This window comes from Nilaparvata lugens, chromosome 2, assembly GCF_014356525.2.
Source record: "Nilaparvata lugens isolate BPH chromosome 2, ASM1435652v1, whole genome shotgun sequence".
NCBI classification, from domain to species: Eukaryota; Metazoa; Arthropoda; class Insecta; order Hemiptera; family Delphacidae; genus Nilaparvata; species Nilaparvata lugens.
In genome coordinates, this window is record NC_052505.1 from 41,283,196 (window position 1) to 41,304,047 (window position 20,852).

A 20,852-nucleotide genomic window follows, 5' to 3' on the forward strand; every position below is an offset into this window, starting at 1 on the left:
GATGGAAATAGAATTGTTAGATTAATAGAAATAAGATTTTTCAGAGAAACCATTCAAAATTTAAGATTTCAAGTCAACCCTTCAAGATGAATGAAGTACAACCTGATCTACCAGTTCAAAATGTAGATAGATCAGAAATAGAGTGTTTACAAGAGCAATTGAGACAACTTAGGGTTCACTCGGAACGTGAACACTTAGAAAAAGCTAGATTACAGCAAGAGTTAGACACTGTTAATGCTTCAAACAGTCAACAGGTTCGACCAACAACCTTAGTACGTAAGGATTTAGGTTTACAATCACTTGTAAGAACATTTCAGGTGAAGAAGGTGGACAAAAAGTAGAGGAATTTATTCAAAATTTAAAATTTGTAGCACAGTCTGGTAATTGGTCTGATAATGATAAAAAGCTCATATGTAAATTAAAAACATCTGGGGCTGCGTCTGTCTGTTTGAACACTCATCCCGAATTATTATCTGAGGGAGCAACTTTTGTCGAGTATGAAAAAGTTCTTCTAGAAAGATTCAATGAGTTATGAGAACCTGAAAGTCATTTATTCGTGTTGAGTGCGATTGAACAACACCGGAATGAGCCAATACGCGCGTATGCGGATCGCTGTTGAGAATTAGGCTTAAAGGCAATACCAATCCCCAACGATCATCCTACAGAAGCTAAATACGCTCGCCTCCAACTAGATAGAACTAGTGTATAGTGTATTCATATGTTTTCATGAACTAGGACTGTAAATTTTAATTTGTATGATTCTATCAAAAATGGGGTTATTGGTGTCATATGAATACACTAACATATGATCAAAATAAGAATCTTCCAGTAGTATTTATTTATTTAATTCATATCACTTGAAAATGGCATGAATGACCAAAACATGTCGTGATAAAATATTTTAAAAAAAGGGTACTGAGATTTTTATTTTCTTTACATTTTGACTTTCTAAATCTTTTTTACTGAACTCAATGACCTAAAATTTACACATTTCCATTTTTTTACATTGAAAAGTATCAAAATAAAATAGAGATTGGTTTTTGACAAACTGTTATCTACTTATTTTAGTTTTATTCCCTTTCCTAGTTCAGTAAATTAACTTTTTTGGCCATTTTACCCAGGGGTCCAGTTTAGGCAAACTTTTTTGAAAATCAATAAGTGTAAGGTTTTGGAAAATCTCTTTTTATTCCTATATTTCATACATATATTTGGCATAATTAGATTTGAAATGAAACATAACATAGTAAAGTAAATATTAGACATTTTAAAAATATTATTCTTCAATAATTGTATTTTTTATGACCAAAAACCAAAATGGGGGTCTGAATTTGGGTACTTTCCTCTACTAATAATAATAGTATCAATTATAATAATCATATAAATTATAGTTTTAATTTTTTGATTAATCAATACGATGGACTAGGAAAAAATATTTTTCTGCTCAGCACTGATCTATGAAGACACTGTAGTATATAGTCAATTATAAGTACATATTTCAGGAGTACTTTATCTTATCTTCCAATTCTTCTTTTAATATTTTCATCATTTCTACTATTATATTTTTGTATGTATTCATATTCACATTTTCCATACTTTTATCATTTCCTCCTTATCTTCAATTCAATTTTCTCTAATTAACTAATACATTTTTTCTTCCAAATTGAAATAGCATGTTGAATTCTATTTAATGACATATTCATAAATAAATATTTCATATAAAATTGTACAGCATTATAAAATCTTTTATGTTGTATCAGTAATGGATGGCTTTTTGTAGGAGGTCAAACAATAATGAAAAATGCCATGCATGACATGCATTTGGATATTATTAGCAGACTTGAAAAAAAAACACAATCAGCCCAGAGATGGAGAAGACGAAAATGATGATGAGCTTGAAGATGGAGACAAGTCTCCAGTGAATGAGGGAAAAGTGTACTTTTTCCCTTTAAATCTCTATAAGATTTCCTGATTTTTGACAATCCACTTGAATCTAATGAGGAGAAGAAGAGTGATGTGAGTAATAGTTTTTTAATGATTTTTTACTCAAATTAATTTAACTGTCCCAAAGTCCCAAACAACTGCCCCTTTCTTCATCTGTTAAATGTCCTAACGTCATTGTTATTGTAATATTTTGTTTGTTATCTAAACTTGATTGGTGTTTATACTGAGTGTGTAGATTACACACTACCTACCTCCTACTGAGAACATGACGTTCAGTAATCATTGTTATGGCAACAAAATTTAGGCATAACTTGTGTCAAATACTCTAACTTGTACGTCAATAACAACTGTTGTAAAATATTATAAGGACCTCATTTCTAATTTACATTAATAAATACGTAGTAGTATCAGTTATACTTTAACAAACATTTCCGTTTAGTGAACAAAATTGTCTATGATTATCATTAAATTATAAATTTCTTCCAACTCCAATGCACAAGACATGTCTACTCATGGTCTCCTTGCTCGCCAGACTTAACAGCCTGAGCCTTTTTGTATGGGGTTACTTGAAAAACATTTTTTTCAGAAAGATCTACCTAGAACTGTTTTGGATCTAAAACAACGAATTCAGTATGAAAACGAACGAGTATCAGTCAATATGCTGCAAAATTTCATGAGCAACTCCCATGCCCAGCTGCAGCAGTACATAGATTTTAAAGGAGGGCATTTCGGAAATGTAATATCAAAACATGAATTTTTCACTTATTGTACTGTGACATGGGTAGTATTTGATTACTTATTTATTGATTGTTTTTTTTTGTGTTTTAGATTCAAGATTTTTTTCAGGAGAAAAGACTCTGATATTAGAATAATAATTTCCGTAGTTGGACTTTAGTGAGAAAATATATAATTTAGTGAGTAAGTAGTATTTTTGCAGCGACAATAAGATTCTGCTAACTTATGTCTAAATGACTCTGGGAACCAGCAAATTCAGGGATATTTGCTAGTTCTCACAGATGAGGCGGCTCCACGAGGCAAGGACAAGGCAGATGTTTGGTAGCCTGTAGATATTTCACAGAGGAATACTGCAGACCTGGCAAGTACCTGCTTGCCGAATCTCGTGAGAACCGACTCTTCCACTAGCAGCAGTTAGGCCTTCTGGCACACTGACGTGGAGAGGGGGAAGTTTTCTGGAAAGCTTCCAGTCGTTAAATAACCGAGGTATCGAGCGGATCAAAATCCAAACCGTATTGCAAAAAGTTAAATTATTTTTCCGGCATTATGATATACGTGAGTGTCCTGTGGTTTGGGATTACAGTGGGAGTGATAGCTGTGGGTAAGTGCCAAAATTTCTAGCTCCTTATAAAACATTTTCACCCGGCCGAGACCCTAATTAATAAAATCATTGTTGTAGTAAATTTCTAGTTAGCAGAATCGTATTGGAAGGTATTTTTTAAAGGAATAATATTTGGATAAAATGTACTGCATATTTCATTCTTTAAATTTCAAGTAATTGTCATAGCCTAATAAATGAGAAATTCTTTAGGTAATACCATGTTGTTGTCTATCCAGTTCCCATGACTCCTTTTAAGTAGTAATAAGATATCGTCAACCCCCATCAAGGGCGGTTACAAAACTGGTGGCGTGCGGTGGGATAGACTGCAAAAATGTCTATCGAGCCAGATCTGAGTCATGGGACAAAAATTCACTGTTAGAAACGAGAAAATAATAGAAAATTTGAATTGAAAAATAGATTTAATTGAGAAAGTGAATGTTGATTACTTTATTATAATCAGATCTTAGATGGAAATAGAATTGTTAGATTAATAGAAATAAGATTTTTCAGAGAAACCATTCAAAATTTAAGATTTCAAGTCAACCCTTCAAGATGAATGAAGTACAACCTGATCTACCAGTTCAAAATGTAGATAGATCAGAAATAGAGTGTTTACAAGAGCAATTGAGACAACTTAGGGTTCACTCGGAACGTGAACACTTAGAAAAAGCTAGATTACAGCAAGAGTTAGACACTGTTAATGCTTCAAACAGTCAACAGGTTCGACCAACAACCTTAGTACGTAAGGATTTAGGTTTACAATCACTTGTAAGAACATTTTCAGGTGAAGAAGGTGGACAAAAAGTAGAGGAATTTATTCAAAATTTAAAATTTGTAGCACAGTCTGGTAATTGGTCTGATAATGATAAAAAGCTCATATGTAAATTAAAAACATCTGGGGCTGCGTCTGTCTGTTTGAACACTCATCCCGAATTATTATCTGAGGGAGCAACTTTTGTCGAGTATGAAAAAGTTCTTCTAGAAAGATTCAATGAGTTATGAGAACCTGAAAGTCATTTATTCGTGTTGAGTGCGATTGAACAACACCGGAATGAGCCAATACGCGCGTATGCGGATCGCTGTTGAGAATTAGGCTTAAAGGCAATACCAATCCCCAACGATCATCCTACAGAAGCTAAATACGCTCGCCTCCAACTAGATAGAACGGTTTTGACAGCTTTCATTCGAGGATTATTCGGTTCCGCGTTCATAACCCTACAAGTTCATCCCCCTAAAACCTTGGAAGAGGCGGTAGTCGTAGCCGAACGAGTTGAACAAGCGACCGCAGCAAATCAAGATAACGTGTTCGCTCTTTCATTTAAGAAGGATCAGAATGTGAAATCATACAGATATTTTAAGAGCAATCCAAATACACAGTTCAGACAGTCTGATAAGAAGGGACCTTGCTTTGCATGTGGTAGGATGGGTCACTTTGCTAGGGAATGTACCAACACGGGAACAGACCATTCCCCAAATCAGCAGAGAAATTTTTCTGAGTCACAACCGCGTAAATTCTACAATAAATTTGTGAGATACTGTTTTGTTTGTGGAGAATCGTCTCATGCAGCGTATAATTGCGCTAAACGCGCTGCTCCTGTGAAAAATGAAAACATTAGTGCCCAAAAACCACAGCACTCGGAAAACTAAGATTGGCTGGGAGTCGCCCAACTACTCAGCCTAATCATGGAGAGGGGCATTGCAATATAGTTCCAAGAGTATCAACTCGGTAGAGGAAGTCACGTTACCATCGAGATTGAAGTTCAGTGCAAAACATTTTTAGTTAACACCGGCGTGGAGATATCTATTTTGAAAGAGGCTATTTCAGGTGTAAAACTAATGGAGGAGAAAGCTGTTGCTAAGAGTGTGACAGGCATGAATTTAGCAGAATCATGAATCAAAAACTGGCTACATACACAAAATAATAGTCTACACTGGAGGAGAAACAGAAATTACCAATGATCCGAGATTTGGACATGCAAGCAATGTGGTTTTGACCCTCATGAACCACCTTCTAAACATGGGCTACTGTGTGTACACTGATAATTTCTATTGCAGCCCTGAACTAGCTATTGCACTGAAGAGAATGGACACTGACTTAGTGGGCACTGTTAGAAAAAATAGGAAAGGAGTTCCAAAAGAATTTGTAAAGAAGAAGTTGGCTAGGGGTGAAATGGCTGCATTGTGTGAGGAAGAAGGCACCATGCTCCTTTTGAAATGGCAGGATAAGCGTGATGTCTTGTGCTTGTCTACACATCACCAGTTGTGTAGTATACCAGAAACCAGATGTTATGCAAAACAGATGACATAAATCAGTTATAATATTTAATAGTTTGTTGATTGGAATTCACTCTATCCTACATGTTTTAATAGAGATTACACACGTTGAGTATTAATCTTTGAGACTTATTTATTTCTAATATTCTACATGGCGCAGTCGGTAAATAAAAATCACAGCATATGTCAACCATTCGGCGGAACAACCGAAGATTGGATATATTGGCATGAAAGGTTCAAGATTTTCCTACGAAATGGAAACATCAAAAACGAAGAAAAAAAAACGAGACTTACTACTTGAGAATCTGGGACTGCAACCATTCAAGATAGTTTTCGATTCTATGCATACGACCCCCATAAACAACATTGGATTTAATGATGCGATAGAAGTCTTAAACAAATACTACACGAAACCACAAGCACCTCTATCCCAGAGAGTTTGTTTTTCTCGACGATTCCAGAATGAAGGTGAGACCATAACTCAATTTGAACTAGATTTAAGGTTTCTCACAGGAAATTGTAATTTTGGTGATAACCTGGATGAACGTTTAAGAGATCAGTTCATATTAGGCATCAACAACGATAGTTGGCAACTTGAGTTATTGAGAATGCATGCATCAACACAAACAACTTTTACAAAAATAGTAGAATCAGCAAAATTGCTAGAAACCGTTAACCTTCAACAGCAAGAAATTAAAAACAGTTCTACAAATTTGAATAGAGTAAAAATTTCTGATAAACATCAGGCAATGGAATCTAACCCTCAAAAGTACAACGAAAAATATGAAAAGAAATAGACTCTAAAATTGAACAAAAATACACATTGTCTCCATTGTGGAAACCGGCGACATTCTGATGGTGTCATGTGCACTGCAAATAACAAATTTTGTAAAGCTTGCAGAGGTAAGAACCATTTTGCTAGAGCATGTCTAAAAGTAGGGAACACAACAATTGTAAAAGACGAACAGATAAATCAGGTCCGCAAAAATTTATCAATAGAAGATGACAACCTGTCACTTTCCGATATTGAACATATAAGAACTCTGGAAAAAGGCTGTAAAGTAATGGTGAACGTTAAACTCAACAACAACACAGTGAAAATGCTGTATGATCCAGGTGCCGCTTACAGCGTTATTAATGAGAAATTATGGAAAAAAATTGGAAGTCCCATTTTAAAACCAACAAGAAACCTCACGGCATACACAGGGATTGACATTGAAACACTTGGAGAAACACATATAAATGTCAATGCTTTTGGTGACTCCAGGAAATTACCAGTAATTGTTATAAAGAAAGATGACATACCTTTGTTTGGACTTAATTGGGTCCTCAAATTCAATCTACCCTTACCTCCCATTGCTGAAATATGCTCAGTAAAAAAAACGATAAGCTCTCCACAAAAAAAGAACTCAGTTTTGGTAAATAAAATAATCACAGATTTTTCTGATGTTTTCAATCCAAATCTGGGAACAATAAAGAACTGCAAGGTACTTTTCCACATGTCAAAAAATGCCATACCAATAGTTGCAAAACCACGTCCAGTTCCGTTTTCCTTAAGAAAAGCAGTAGAAATGGAACTACAACGTTTAGTAGACAGTAATGTACTATCACCTGTAAACACAAGTGAAGAACCTATCACATGGTCCTCACCAATAGTTATTGTGGTGAAACCTACAGGAGCAGTCCGGATATGTGCTGATTTTAAAACCACCATAAACAAGTTTATAAGTCCAGACAACTATCCCCTACCTAGGTTTGAAGAAATCACTTCAAAACTTACAGGAGGGAAAGAATTCACAATTATTGATTTGAAGGATGCATATCTACAAATGGAAGTTGATACTTCTGTACAAAAGTATCTCACTATTTCTACTCATAAAGGATTTTTCAGATATTCACGCCTTCCTTTTGGGATAAAAATAGCAACAGCAGCTTTTCAGTGTAAAATGGATCAAATCTTGGCTGGCTTGGAAGGTGTTGCATGTCTTTTAGACGATGTAATAATAACAGCTCCCACAAGAGAAGAACACATTAACAGAGTCAGGGAACTGTTAAAACGTTTTGAAAACAATGGACTTCGAGTACAAACCACAAAATGTAAATGGTTTGAGGAATCAGTAAACTATTTGGGACACAGAATAGATCAAACAGGTATACACCCCACAACTGAACACATCAAAGCCATAGAAGATATGCCATCACCGAAAAATGTCAAAGAACTAAGATCCTTCTTGGGATCAATCAACTACTACAGTAAATTTGTTCCACATTTACAATCACTGTGCGTTCCGTTACACAAATTACTTCAAAAAAGGAGCAAATTGGCACTGGGATAAAAAACATGAACAAATCGCTACAAAATTGAGATATTTATTAACAACATCAGATACTTTAACTCATTATGATGAATCACTTCCCCTAATTCTTGCCACAGATGCAAGTGAAGTCGGATTAGGTGCAGCTCTTTTTCACAGATATACTGATGGCACTGAAAGGCCAATTATGTTCGCATCAAGATGACTTGACAAAGCTGAAAAACGGTACAGTGTGATTGAAAAAGAAGCATTAGGTTTAATTTTCGGAGTAACACGTTTTGAACAGTTCCTCTATGGCAGACACTTTGAGATTCTTAATGATCATAAAGCTTTAGTTAAAGTTTTCGGTGAAAATGACTCTATTCCAAAAGTTGTTTCCAACCGTATTGCTAGATGGGCTTTAATTTTGAGCTCATACGACTACTCAATAAATTATCACAGAGGTGCAGATAATGCAACGGCGGATGTGCTATCAAGGTTTCCTTTGGAAAATGTATTGAAGTCAAAAAACGAAAAGTTAGGGAAAAACAATAGAGCACATCTTTTCCACCTTCGATTTCAAGATATACCATTATCAACAAAGAGCTTACAAGAAACAACAAAACATGACACAACACTTGCAAAAGTTACAAACTATCTCCGAAGTGGTTGGACAACAGATACAAATGTAAACAAAGAACTACTACCATATTACAATAAATGAGAAGAACTATCATTTGAAAATGGCATACTCCTCTGGTCAGGTCGTTTAGTCATACCCACAAGATTAAGAACAAAAGTACTACAAATTCTTCATGAAGGTCATCCAGGAATTGTAGCAATGAAAGGAAAAACATGATTCCAAGTATGGTGGCCTGGACTGGACAAAAATTTAGAGGAACATGTAAAACACTGCACCGCATGTCAAGAAAACAGGAACAGAGATGTTGAGATGCCACTTTTCTCATGGACTCTTCCAACAGAAGTGTGGTCTAGAATCCACATAGATTTCGCAGGACCATTTTTAGGGAAAATGTGGTTAGTCGTTGTAGATGCTAGATTGAAATGGCTCGAAGTAATACCCATGTCAACAACCACAACAAAATCCACGATCAATATATTACAAGATCTATTTTCTAAATTTGGCTACCCAAGAATAATTGTAAGTGACAACGATCCTCAACTGACTTCGTATGAATTCCAAAATTTCTGCAAAGAACTGAACATAAAACATGCACGTATCACCCCATATCACCCAAAAAGCAATGGATTGGCGGAGCATTGTGTACGAACGTTCAAAGAACGTATGGGAATTTCAAAAGGAAGTACTGGCACCTTACAAGAAAAACTAAATAAATTTTTATTCGCTCATAGAACATCCCCAAAGAGAGCAACGGGAAAAACACCTGCTTTTATGATGTTCGGTCGCGAGTTATGCTGCAAAATAGATCTATTACTACCAGATGTTAACGACAGAGTAGACGAAGAGTTAGTTAGACAAGGGAACAGCAAGCCGAGAGTTGAGGAAACGATGAGAAGATGCCACGCAGATCAACTGCGATATGCAGATTGAACTTAAGAAGAAAGGGGGAAGATGTAGTATACCAGAAACCAGATGTTATGCAAAACAGATGACATAAATCAGTTATAATATTTAATAGTTTGTTGATTGGAATTCACTCTATCCTACATGTTTTAATAGAGATTACACACGTTGAGTATTAATCTTTGAGACTTATTTATTTCTAATATTCTACAAGTTGGGCTTTGTGGATGTTGTTAGAAGAGGAAAGGAAGTCCAAGTTCCAAACGTTATTCATGACTATAACATTTTTATGGGTGGTGTCGATCGAGTTGACCAAATGTTGAGTGCTTACCCCATGGAGAGAAAGAGACAGAAGATTTGGTACAAGAAGCAATTCAGACATTTACTCAACATGTGCATCCACAATGCACATGTTATTCATGAAAAATGTGGAGGCACTTTCAGTCCTCTTCAGTTCAGAGAGAGTCTAGTCTGATTGAGAGTATTGTTGAGAAACATTTTTTGGAAAAGCCAAAGAAAGGCAGACCATCTGCAGAAGAGGATCCCCTTTGACTGCGAGAGAGGCATTTCCCAAAATTTGTCACAGCTACAGAGAAAAAAGCTAATGCTTCAAGGAGATGTACAGTTTGTGCCTCAAAAGGAAAACGAAGAGAGTCCAGATACCAATGCACTCCTTGTGATGTTGGATTGTGTGTGGTTCCATGCTTTGAGGACTTTCACACAAAGAAGAAGTATTGATGTTATAATTTTGAACTGTAAATAATAATGTGTAAATATTGGAACATTCAATTTATTTTGCAGCTAAATGTAGTAATAATAGTAAAAAAGTCAAAGTGGTAAAAATAAAAATTAGTGAATTCGGAAATAAAATTTTTCAAAAAGTGGTTGCAGAAATTATTATATGCAAAAGTGGTTGCTTGCTTGCTTCAATACATTTTATGGGAGTACATAAACAGTGAGTGAAACAGATGATTTATTCTGCTAATTTTATACAGCCCAATTTATTTATATTCTAAAAAAATGAACCAGGAACCTCTGCAAACCAAAAAGTCATATGCTACTTACAAAATTATGCCCTAAATAACCGATTGACATTACTCTCTACTTATCTATGTAATGAGCTAACCAGTAAGTCAAATAAAAAAATAATGACATATTCTTACTCAGAAAATAATGGAGATCAATAATCAATCATAAAAAAATGGGCAGAATGTGAAAGATTTTGATGAAAAAAATTAACCTTTAAGGGTTCATTAATCACATGATTACTTTCATATGATGATAACATCATACTTCAAAATAGAATTGCCATCACTACAATCTCATATCCTACACTCGGCCATTCTGACAAATTGGCTTGCCCTCAAGCCATAAAATAAATGAATATGAAAAGGATTACAAACATAAACGAAACATGGAAAATAAATTAAACATAAACAAAACACACAAAATGAAACTAACGTGAACAAAACATAACACTGCATTACACGCAACACTGCTTGGTAAGACTGACTTTCATTGGCTGTTGGGGTACTTTGATTGCTTTTTCATCAATTTTCTTCTCGTTGTTGAGTATGCATCAACTCATACACACTCTTCATTCTATAATTATTCTTATAAATTTCACGTTTTCCAATACTAGCCAATATTTCTTTTTCATTTCTTTCTAAATTCATACCTTGACCTTCTTCCATTTCCATATCTTTCTCTCCTCATTTTTTGTACATTCTCATTCCATTCTCCAAGTTTTTCCTTAATGTCAAGGTTGATTCAATTCCATTTTCTTCTCCACTATCCCATCTAAGTTTCCTTTCCACCTCATCATCACCCTCTTCCTTCCTCTTTCCATTTCCAATGTGCAGATGATTGTGAGCTACCGATTTTAAACTGATATAACCATTAATACTTTCAAGTTCTTGATCAACAATTTTCAATAATTCTCCACTGCAAGGATTTGACAAGTTATCATTACAAGGAATCAGATCAAATGCTTGTAAATTTTTAGATTGATTTCGGTATTCAAATCTAGGTTTTGAAAAATGTTCCAACTTACCATGGTTAGAAATCAACTCCACATCAAGACTAACTTTTTGATAGTGATTATAGTTACCACAAACTCTGTTTCGAATTCGATGAAACCAAAAGAGATTCTATGAAGAGTTCTACGAATTCTATGAAAATTAAGATGCAGTTAAGTCTATAAAAATAATTATGGATTGATGTTTTAAGTTGGCAGAATTCATTTGTATTGGTATTGTGCAGTCTTCAAGTTCACCATGTCTGCTCATATTTCAAGAGGAGAAACGTTACCTGAGCGTTGTGACATTAGCTCAGATAATATAAATCCTTGACCAACCCCCACTTCCCCCCGCCTAGAATCTGCCTCTGGTTGCACACAACAATATTATCGCACAAATCGATTGAGTCTCTTTAGGAAAAGGGGACTATTCATAAGTGGAGATTGTGCAAGAAGCGTGCGATGGTAATGAAAGTTTATTCGAAAAACGTCCGGTGGATGTGCAAGATCTTGCCGAGAAGGAAGGCCCATTAGAAAAGGTAACTAACCTGAAGTCATTAAATAATAGTATTTAACACTGTACCTCAGAACAAGAACAACCAATGTCAATTTTTTGTGAAATTGCATTTAATACCCTATCCTATGTATTTTTAACACTCTTTCCAATGCAACAACAACCAATGTCCTGTGACATGTAGTTTCCGAGATATTACTTATTTTTTATCCCAATGTCATCAGCTGTCTGAAAAAATATTTTTTCCAATAACAACCAAACAATAGATTGGTTTTTCGTTATTCATCTTTCAAGTACAGAAACAACCAAAGTCATCATTGGTTGTACTTTAATAAGAAATAAATTCAAAATATCTATTTAACTTAATGCAAGAGCAACCAAAGTCACTTTGGCTGTTTTAGTGGAAATATCCCTTCCCTATAGACCAACCAATGTCAACATTGGACGTTTTTGCAGCTGGTGTATTTTGGAGTTTAGCACACTCAGGAGAGTTTATAGGAGTCATAGTTTTCAGGAGATTTCAGGTTATGTTCGCCTAGTGTATCTGCTATCTGCATGTATCAAGAAACAAATTTCAATGAAAATATTATTTATGGTAGTAGTGACACTAAATTGATAATATTAAGTTTTACTTAGTAGGTAATAATTTCTGTAAATTCATTTTATTCAGTTATGTTATTTTAATCCTGACTTTAATGACTTCAAGAAGTTACATGATATTGGCCAAGGCTTTGGCGATAGCTGAAGGTAAGAAAATGTTTCTTGTAATTTTTATAATAATAATAATAATTCTGACTTTATTCAATACCGAAGTTTCTTATACTTTCAAATAATAAAACATTAATAAACATAACTTCTATAGATTCAACAACTTTAATTTCTCTTCTACTATCACAATCATAGCCTAATAAAATGGGCTGATAGCCTACTTTAATGAACCAAGTAGTTTTCAAGTTACAATGAAATCAAGTTTGTGTGTTTTTAAAAAATTAAAAAGCTTAAGTCTTCTGATCGTTTTCAAGAATCATTAATTTTCATTTGATTTGAAATAGGTATGTCCACCATGTGGGTCCACATAATAGGTAGCCTACCGTACTAAAATACTAGGCTAAAGTCTAGTTTATTTTCATAAATAGGTACCTTTTGCTTATTTTTATTTTTCAAAGTCGTACGGTAGGCTTATTTAGCACTTTCGATTTGTATAATTTCTTAATAAGTAACTAAAGTACCTCGGAATCATTAAGCCTAGTGAGTAAAGGACTAGTTTAATCAATCAAAGCAGAAGTAAATAGAACAAAGGATCATATGCTATGGTATGAAATGGTTTGCTTTTTGATAACTATCTAACTACTGTAAATTAAATGTTGTTCAATGATTTATACTTAATTATTCTTTTACATTAAACCACTGGCATTCTGATTGTTACAGATAAAAGTACCCTGGATGACAAGCTACCACGGAAAAGACGGAAAACCAAGAACAAGGATTTGATTGATGAACAATTCCACAGGAATGATACAAGCTTGAATAATTTTCAGGTACGAAAAGGACAATCTTTTCATAATGTTAATAAATCAGGTCTACTTTAAATAGTGCAAAATAACAGCTATTTTGAAATTTCCTTTCCATATTAGCAGCATAAACTATTATGTTGTGTTACTTTATTATTGCTTTATTGGATAATAAGCATAGTACAATCAGCATTTACTATATGACCCTACTGATATTGGTTTAGGCTGATTAATATTATTATAAATTACTGCATTAGGACTTTATTGGAGTTAAGATTATTGAAATTAAATTATCCTTTTGAAATTGGAGTGTGTGTGTTTGTACAGTTAATCCTATATTAGGCTGCTTTACTGCTTATTCCTAGAAGATTTGACAAAGTATGATTAATCTTCATTCTTTACTAGGTCCACAGCGTTATTTACTAATACCAGATGTGTATTAGCCACTTGAAGGCAAAGAAGTAAGAGTTAGCCTACTGATGACTAGGCATGCAGATAATGACTATAATATCTACTGTGTGAAATAGACTATGAAATGTGTTATAAACTGAGGAAAATGAATTTGTCTTGAAACTATGCTAGCCTATCGCTTGTTTTAATGACCTATGTCAAACTTGTATTAATATAATAGCAAACGGATAGCCTATTATCACTTGAAACTTGCAATTATTCATTCATTACAGAAATTACAATATTTTTTTCTGAAGATTTCTTTTTTGTAACTCTAGTCCAATCATCAGCATTGTAGGATCCTGTTTATTACAGTACTCCTAAAAAGCTGGGGATGGGGCTCTAGTACCAAAACGTGCATATAGAACACAGAATTTTAATCTCTGTTGTAAATGAGAATGAGAGATTCAAAGTAATATTTTTATTATTAACAGTTTATGTTTATGCTAAGATACAACAGAAAAATGCATTGTTCAATGAAAATTTTCCCATCTTTTGATTCCAGGTAGAGAATGTTGGAGAAGTTGCATCTGCCACTAGAACTACACCTTCGTCACAGACTATGGTATACAGCGAAACTGATCTGGAGAACATGATGGTTGTTCTTCATTCTGAAGATTTAGATGCCGCTGAAGAAGTCGCCATTCAAGAAAATTTGCAGAAAGAAGAAGCAGACAAAAATACTGATAATCTGCATCAATTTCAAGAATTCACCATTCAAGAGTATTCGCAGCCAGTTGAAATAGAAAAAAGTAATGTTAATCTACATGAATTAGTCGCCTTTGGAGAAGTATCCATTCGAGAAAATTTACAGACAGAAGAAACAGACAAAAATACTGATAAACTACATCAATTTGGAGAATTCGCCATTCAAGAATATATTCAGCCAGTAGAAATAGGAAAAAGTAATGTTAATCTACATGAATTAGTTGCCTCTGAAGAAGAATTCATTCAAAAAAATTTACAGACAGAAGAAACAGACAAGAATACTGATAATTTACATGACTTTGAAGAATTTGTCACCCAAGAAAGTATTCAGGCAGAAAATAATATTAATCTGAATGAATTTGGAGACGTTCCATTCGAGAAATTTTTCAGGTGGAAAATAAAATTGGAAATGGTGCTAATCTACATGAGTTCGAAGTATTTGCAAATCAAGGAAGTGAGAATGTTGACAAAAATAATGCTAATCTACATGCATTCAAAGAAGTGACCGTTCAAGAAAATGTGCAAGCAGAATATTGTATTGAAATTGATGGTATTTCTACTGACCTAGTAGAAGAGATTGATACAAATGAGGAAAGTATTGGAGCGAATTCTACGGATGGAATCATCGATACAGGAGAAGAAAATTTGGAAAATAACTCCAAAAAAATAAATAAAAGAGGAAGTAGGCAGATAAATGAAAAAAAAAATCATGAAAGCGCATGAGGAATAACGATAAATGGGAACGCAATGTCAGAAAAAAGGCCAAAGATAGTGGCATGGAGTACATGTCTGTTACAGGAAAACTCAAACCTGCCAAGACGTTACTACCTCCATGTAATGTATCATGCAGGAAGAAATGCTTTGAAAAAATCAGTGAGGTTGATCGATTGACTCTTCTTGAAACATTTTATAATCTTCCAGTCAATTGTCAGAATCAATTCTTGTGTGATTCAGTAGAAGAGCTCGACAAGAAAACACAAAGAATAAGAAGTGATAAGAAGGAAAGCCGATGCCAATACACAAGAAAATATTTTTTAAAAATGAAAAATAACTCGGTAAAAACAGAGGTATGCCAAACAATGTTCCTGAATACATTTTCAATCACACTCATGAAAATGAGAGTGATTATAGAAAAAAAGCGGAAGTTGGGAAACAGCATGCTGCCTCCAGATGGTAAACATGGCAATCAGATTAAAATATCGTCAGCTGTAAAAAAAGTATAATTGAGCACATAAACCTATTTCCTGCTTATGAAAGCCATTATTCTAGAAATAGAACTGAGAAAAAGTATTTGAATGAGGATCTAAATATAGCTAAAATGTACCGATTGTATAATAGTTATTTGTGCAACTAGTGCGCAAAGTGACAGTTTGCTGCACCGAAAGAAACGTTTACGCCCGAGCCATAGGCGAGGGCGGAATGGTTTCTTGAGTGCAGCAGAGGAACTTTGTGCACGTATTTCACATTCAATTTTTCCTACAGTTACCATTGAATATGAAAAGTGGGTAATTATGGATAAAATGATGGCTGAAATCCATCAAATGTTTGTGTGTGTGATGCTGTTATTAATAACAAACTTAATTCATTTAAAAATTAATAATCCAATTGAAGTTGAAAATTCTCAGCCAAAGTTCTCATCTTTATTCATTCAAGAATCAGAAAAAATACAGATAAAACAAAAAATTGTATTCAAAATACAAGCCAACAGCATGGCTGAATGGCTGAACCGACAAGCGTGACCTAGCGGGAAGAATCGTACCTAACTTCGTTTCATCCGACTAAAAACATTATTCAGATATTAGACATGGTTAACTTACTAAATTACCGAAAAATAATATAAGTAAACTAAAAAATATTTATAAAATAACATATATTTTATTGTAGTATATTCTAATGTTATTTTATTAATTTTATTGACATGGATTTGAACAGTAAATTATTTAACCTGAAAATTCGAATTACATAATGTGTGTTTGCTACATTTCTCATTGCTTATAGTTGAAATAATTATTACTGTCAATAGAAAATAAACATTATTCATTATATGATGATAAGTTATTATTTAATTATGATTTAGATAAACATTACTCTTGTTTTGGATTTCTAGATTGGGATCTTATCATAAATGTAGGGTAGCCATTGAAATGATTCTTATCTAAATCTAACCACAGTCATTGTTACCATCTTAATTTTTGTTTTCGTGCACTAATCCTCCATATAACCCACCTACTATTTTGTGTTGCCATGTTGCAAATCTGGAGTACGCAAAGTAATACTTTGTGCACTAGAGCGGAAAAGTGATTCTTTGCGTTCTGTAATCAGTGCAGGAATGGCCACTTTTCAAGGTAACTGTAGGAAAAGATTATTGCAAGGAGAAGCAATTTGATGTAATTGCTAATGAGGGAGCCTACAGAAAACTATTTGTAGAAGAGTTCAATTTATCATTCAAAAAACCCAAAAATGACACATGCGATAAATGTGACAAGTATGATTTAATATTGGAGACTACTAATTGTGAGAAAGAGAAAGATGAAGCTATCAAGGCACGTGATTCACATCTTCATCTGGCAGAAACTTCTTATTCAGAGAAAAAGAAAGACAAGGAAAGATCATTGACTGATCCTGAATATGCTTTTATCAGCTTTGATTTAGAGAAATGTCTTCCAACTCCTCATTTGAAAAATAACGTTTCCTTTTACAAAAGATCTCTATGGACTTTTAATTTGACTTTCTATTCAGTTATTGAGAAGAAAAAATACCACTGTGCTATTTGTGGGATGAAACAATTGCACAAAGAGGAAGTGCTGAATTGCCTCGTGCTTGCGGCACCATTTATTGGAATTGCCTGAAAATGTAAAAGAAGTGACTCTCTTTAGTGACTCCTGCAGTGGCCAAAACAGGAACATTCAAGTTGCAGTAATGTTTTTGAATTTTCTAGAAGCTGAAATTGGCAACAAGCAATTGAAAGTAATAAATCAAAAATTCTTGCAACCAGGACACACTCATCTTGAAGCAGACACTATTCATGCACTGATAGAGAAAGAAAAAAATAAAACTGCTATGAAGATTGATTTACCAAGAGACTGGCCGAATTTGATTCGGTCCATTTCCCGACAGAAGAGTATAAAAGTTGTAGAGATGAAGCAGAACTCTTTCCGTGACTTCAAATCATTGTTATCAAAAAAATTCATCCACAGAAGTTGGATTTTTGACATTGGTTGTTCTTGTTCTAAGGTACAGAACAATATGTTTTACAATTGACATAAATTGTATGTATATTTCAAGTTAAAACCAAAGATGTCAATAACTTTCTGAAAATCAAAATTTCGTAATAATTCCACGAAATGGGAAATATATATATATATATCTAAAAATTATATTAGAAATGCTTTCTCATTTTTCACCTTAATATTAATTGAATTCCATACTTCCTCACCAATTTCCGATAGATTTGTAGCCATTTTTCTGGGGCGGAGAGGGGGTCACGAATAACGAAAAAGATCCAAAAAATCTTATATGCTTTCTCTCACATTGATGATAAGTTCATCATTGATGAATTTAATTAATTCATTGTTAGATGTCTCGGGAACTCCCCAGGCTAGTTAGGCACATTTTCAATGTCTGAGTTGATGTACAGTAAAAATACATGTCTACTCTATCTGGATCATGAATTTCAATTTCAATAGTCTAAAAGCGTTGAAACCGTCATTGCGATTATAGGAAATGTGAAAACTGTTTTTTAGAATGGATTTATAAATAATGTTCTTATCAATTCAGATGAGAATTCATATTCATCAATGATAAATTCATCATTGTTTGAAATTGAAATTTATGATCCAGAAAGAGTGGACATGTATTTTCACTGTACATCAACTCATACATTGAAAATGTGCCTTACTAACCTGGGGATTTCCCGAGACATCTAACAATAAACGATATGTGTCGGAGCAGTAAAGCTAGACGATAGAAGGGTTTCAGTGACACTTCTTCAGGTAGAAATAGCAAGTCTGGAACAATGCTATTTTGTGCCATCAGTTTACAATGACATAGAAAAAGAAAGAAATTTCTTGGAAAATAATATCCTCATTTCCTTTCATTTTTCATGTGGTGGAACTGTAAAATAACTTCCATGAACCCCCACCCCTCGCCAACTACTTCTCCAACCTTTAAACTACCACCTCAGTGTCAGTTGGTGTTTAAAGTTAGTGCTTGCACAACTATGATAATCCAGCGCGTCACCCTAAAGAGCGATTTAGTTAAGTGGGCATCTGAAGACGGATACATTTATAGATTTAAAAGAAAGCTTAAAGATCCGCGAAGCCGCAAAGTTTATTTAATTTGTAACAGTAACGATTGCAAAGGGTCGGGCCACGGTCTCTTCCAAATAAGTTACGAAGACAAACCCGAGGTTGGGGAGTTTGAATTAAAATCAAACCACACTCCTGGTGCGAAGTGTAAGGATTTGAATTTTTTAAATGTGAATCTTGTGAGAAATAAAATTTTCCATCGAGCTGCACAAGAGAGCACGCCTAACTCGATAATATTTCAAGAAGAAATGGAAAGGTATGTGAACTATTTTTTGTGTCTAGAAAAGCATGGTTTAAATAATCATAATTGAATTAAGTCTTCATGTGATTAATGAATTGATTACTATTACAGGAATGTTATTCTGCTATATTCAATGTAGTTCTATTACTATATCATGTTCATGTTTGAGATTCATCAATTTTAGTAGTAATAGTTCTGCTAACACTGAAACCTGTTTTTTCTGGCAATGTCAATTGGAAATTCAATTTCAAGTTTATATTGCAATTCTGTATTAGTATAAATTTATTGAACGAGCGTTAGCAAGTTCTCACCTTTGATATAGTGAAGGCCAAAGTCGTTGTCCGTCTGTTTTTATGTTCTACACTAACTCTATAGAGAATTAAAAAATAAGCTTCAAATTTTGAACACGTATTCTTCGAACCTTTTTACAGGTCAAGTTCGTTGGACAACAAAATTGACTTACTCATTCGTCCTTTTTCAGGATATGAAAATAACATTAAAAGTGCATAAGTAATGAAATTGTTGAGATTTAGTTAGCTGAAGAATTCATTGCATGCAATCACTAGGTACATTGATTCATTTATTCATAGCATCAGCTGAGGCTGATTTATCTGTGTTAGGATTTTCTTTCGTATGTATGTGATGCATTTACGGTGTTGATAGAGTTCAATGAGATTTGGCTGAAATATTTCTTATTTTAGCTGCGCATCGATTTATACACAAGGTTTTTTAAAATTTTGCATTATAAGGATAATATGAAAGGAAAAGGAATTTCCTCCAAAATCCGATATCTCATCTACTCTGAAGATAGGGTTAATCAGACTATAGAATTATTCACAATCAATCAGCTGACAAGTGCGGTTTTCGTCATTCTCTTGGAACTCTATCGAAATCATGTATCACATGTCCACCTTCTCATTTCAAAAAAAAAAAGGAATTTGGATTTGTATGAGGGACAAAATTGTTGAAGCGACAAAGTAAATTATAAAGAGTAATTTAATATGAAGAGTAATTTTTCATTTCAAATGGGATCCCCAATGTAACCTATTGTCAAATTATTGTTGCGAAAGAAATATTTTGCTGTTTCCATAATTTTTACCCACTCTGTTTAATTAAAACTTGCTGGTCTCAGAGATTTCAATACAGCAATACATGAGCGAGTTTTCCAACTCAGGGGGTCACTAGCTCACTAGTTTATGATTGTTTTATTCCTATGATTGGTTCTCGTGAAATTAATCACGGTTGAAATTTAACCGGCTTTTGTGCAACCGGCACTAAGTATCCTTTTTATGAAGCTGTTATAGATAATTCTAAAAAGGAAACTTAGATTTCTATTGTTATTCATATACATACACACATTCAGACCAAATCACTTTCTTGAAATGTTCAGCAATCTAGAAATTTGGGTACCTACCTTTACTTTATTTGGAAAGCAATACTTCCCTTACTTATGGTAATAGGGCATGGAAAGTGATACGTGAAATGTTCAATTTTCCCATTTTCCCGACAAAATTAAAAAAAAAATCCGACATTTTACAGATTCTTCCTGTTCTATTAGGACTCCCGACTTCCCGACTTTTCCCAACCAGTAAACACTCTGTATTACTTGAAATTTGAATGAATTTGTGTTATTTGGATTTTTTCAGTACATTTCTCGAGAAATTCTAATCTGTAAAAAAATTTTACTATTAATACTTTTTCAATATGTTCATA

The 20,852-nt window shown here is 33.9% G+C and overlaps 1 protein-coding gene across 8 annotated transcripts in view; it reads right to left on the reverse strand.

Annotated features, from left to right (window-relative positions):
• Window positions 1-20,852, reverse strand: part of LOC111049946 (dystrophin) — a 322,297-nt gene that overhangs the window by 206,152 nt on the left and 95,293 nt on the right. The gene's annotated exons all lie outside the window — the stretch shown is intronic.